Genomic DNA, 2527 nt, shown 5'->3' on the forward strand with positions numbered 1-2527 from the left:
CACTGAGGATCCAGCAGGAGGAAGGCAGTGGAAACTTCAGCATAGGGGATGCACATTGGCAAATATAACCCCTCTTCATCTGGGGCCAGAAAAATGGATGGCAAGATGGAATGAATCCTGAGAGACCTGGGATCTAACCACTAACTCATTATATGATGTTAGGAAAGTCATTTTGTCATTCTTCAGTTTCTTTATCTGTAAAATGAAAGGTTTGGACTGGGTGTCTAAAGCCTCCTTCCAGCTCTAAAAATCTATGACTTGGGGGAAGCTAGGTGGTACAGTGAGTAGAGCACCAGCCCTGGAGTCAGGAGGACCTGAGTTCAAATCCGACCTCAGACACTTTACATACCTACTAGCTGTGGGGCCTTGGGCAAGTCACTTAACCCCAATTGCCCTGCCTTCCCCCCTCCAAAAAAAATCTATGGTTTGTCCATGAGTATATAAAGATATAGAGAGAGTTAGCCATGGGGTGGTGGGCTGGTGTATCAGTATCCGAAACCACCTGGGCCGTCTCCCTCACCACCTTGAAGCCAACAGTTTGATGGCTGCCTTGCTTACTCCCTAAATACCCTCTGCCATGGAGGTGGGCAACTCTATTTCCACTGTCATCACTTCTCATGGGCAGGCTGACAGGGCTTTCTGGCCCCTACCACTTTAGCCTGTTGTCTACCCAGAGTCGAGTCCTCTTGACTAGAGAAAAGAGGAGATCTGACTTTAAATTTCCTTACTCAATTTAGCTTAGCCCCTAACCACTCTCTGAGTTCTTCTGTGGTGTTTTGTAGCATCACCCTGAATGACCTGGGCTCTCTGGTGCCCTGGTATGGCAGGGGAGGGTAGGTGCCTCTCAGCTGAATTCTTACTGATGAATCCCATCTTTTCTTTGTATTTGGGAGGAGAGAAGCTGTCATGTTACAGAGCAGGGAGGGGAAGAAGAGGGAGGGGAAAAGGAAGGGAGTGGCAGGAGGGTTTGTTGCTGGATATTCTGGGGTGACTCATCTTGGGAGGTCTAGGTACCAGGACAACTCACCCTCAGCAAGGCGCCTTAAGGTCTGACTTAAGCCAGGGAACGTTAGTTCCCTGAAAATCTGCTGAAAATCTGGGCAGGCTGCCTGGCAGAGGAAGAGGAACTCAGCTCCCCAGAAAGTTCAGCTTAGAGCTCTTCCTGAGAAGGGACACATCTGCCAGTCTTTTCTGGAGTTTAAGTACTGGCTTCAAAGTGTATGTGGGAACAAAAAAAAGAACAAAAAGGAAAGAGTGGGATTGAAATGCAGGCCCTTACCACTCACTTCCAACCAAGGTGACCAAGGAAGTGGCCAAAATGGGCAATAGTATCAAACTCAGAAACAGGCAACTGAACCACACATAAGGAATCTGGTTACCAAATATTGACTTAGAAAACTACATATTAACATTACCTATGTTCCACTGTATTTTTACTTGTTTTGTTAAATATTTCCCAATTATACTTTAATCTGGTTGGCCCTCACCTTGGAGTGTTGTGGGTCCCAACACCTGGAGAACAGAGGGAGTTAAGATGGAAAAGTGGGGTCCAGATATTGTCTCCTCGTTGAACAAAAGGGAGAACCATGGGCTTCTGGGTTGGATGAGGATATAAGGGGACCTGGGTTCAAATCCCAGTTCTGTCATTTTGTGGCCTCTGTGAGCTTGAGTAGGTCACTTCTCCAGTCTGAACCTCAGTTTCTGATCCTGTAAACTGAGAGAGCTGGGCTAGAAGAGCTCAAAGTTCTCTTTCAGTTCTAAGGCCTTTGAGTTCTACTAGCTTTTCCCAGAGGCATCTTGACTCTAGGAAACCCATTTCGACCCTTTCCACGGAGCTGCAATAGCTTCCCTTGATGGAAGCATGTGCACTCCAAAAAGGGCACCTCTAAGTGGGACATGCCAGGTGGTTAATTGGCCTCATTAAGGGTTTACTGAGATAGCCCTTTATGCTTTGCCAGGGCCTAGGAAACTATCCTTCAGAGTTAAACCCTTGCGTGTAGGGAGAGTAGGAGGGACAGGCATCCTCTTTTCCAATTTAACCTTCCAGTAGATAAAGCTGGGTCTCCCAGGACACAGCTTTCCCTAACAGGTCTTCCTTTAGGGAAGAAGGATTGGGACACTGCTCCCTAACATCCCTACTCTCCTTGGATGGCTCTTTAACCAAGGTTCTGTAGCTAAAAGAGCAGTAAATTTGTCATTAAATGACCTGAGGTCCATTCCAACTCCTCCATTTACTGCTTGTACGACCTTGGGCAAGCCACTAAATCTGATCCTTTCCCCAGCAGAGCTAGGATTCAAATTCAAATTAGCCAATTCCAAATCCAAGGCTCTTTAACTACATCCACACTGCCTCCCTTTGGGTCTGCTAGATTTGTCAAGCTCTGATGGTGAGGGATTCGTGTTCAGTTGTAGAGTTGGAGAGAGCCTTGGACGTCCCTTCCAACTCTAGAAGATGAAGTTAAAGGTCACCTTCAATTAATGCCTGACTATTTGGGTTGGGATAAAATGAGGGGAATGGGCTAAAATG

This window comes from Trichosurus vulpecula, chromosome 4 (assembly GCF_011100635.1).
Source record: "Trichosurus vulpecula isolate mTriVul1 chromosome 4, mTriVul1.pri, whole genome shotgun sequence".
Lineage (NCBI taxonomy): Eukaryota > Metazoa > Chordata > Mammalia > Diprotodontia > Phalangeridae > Trichosurus > Trichosurus vulpecula.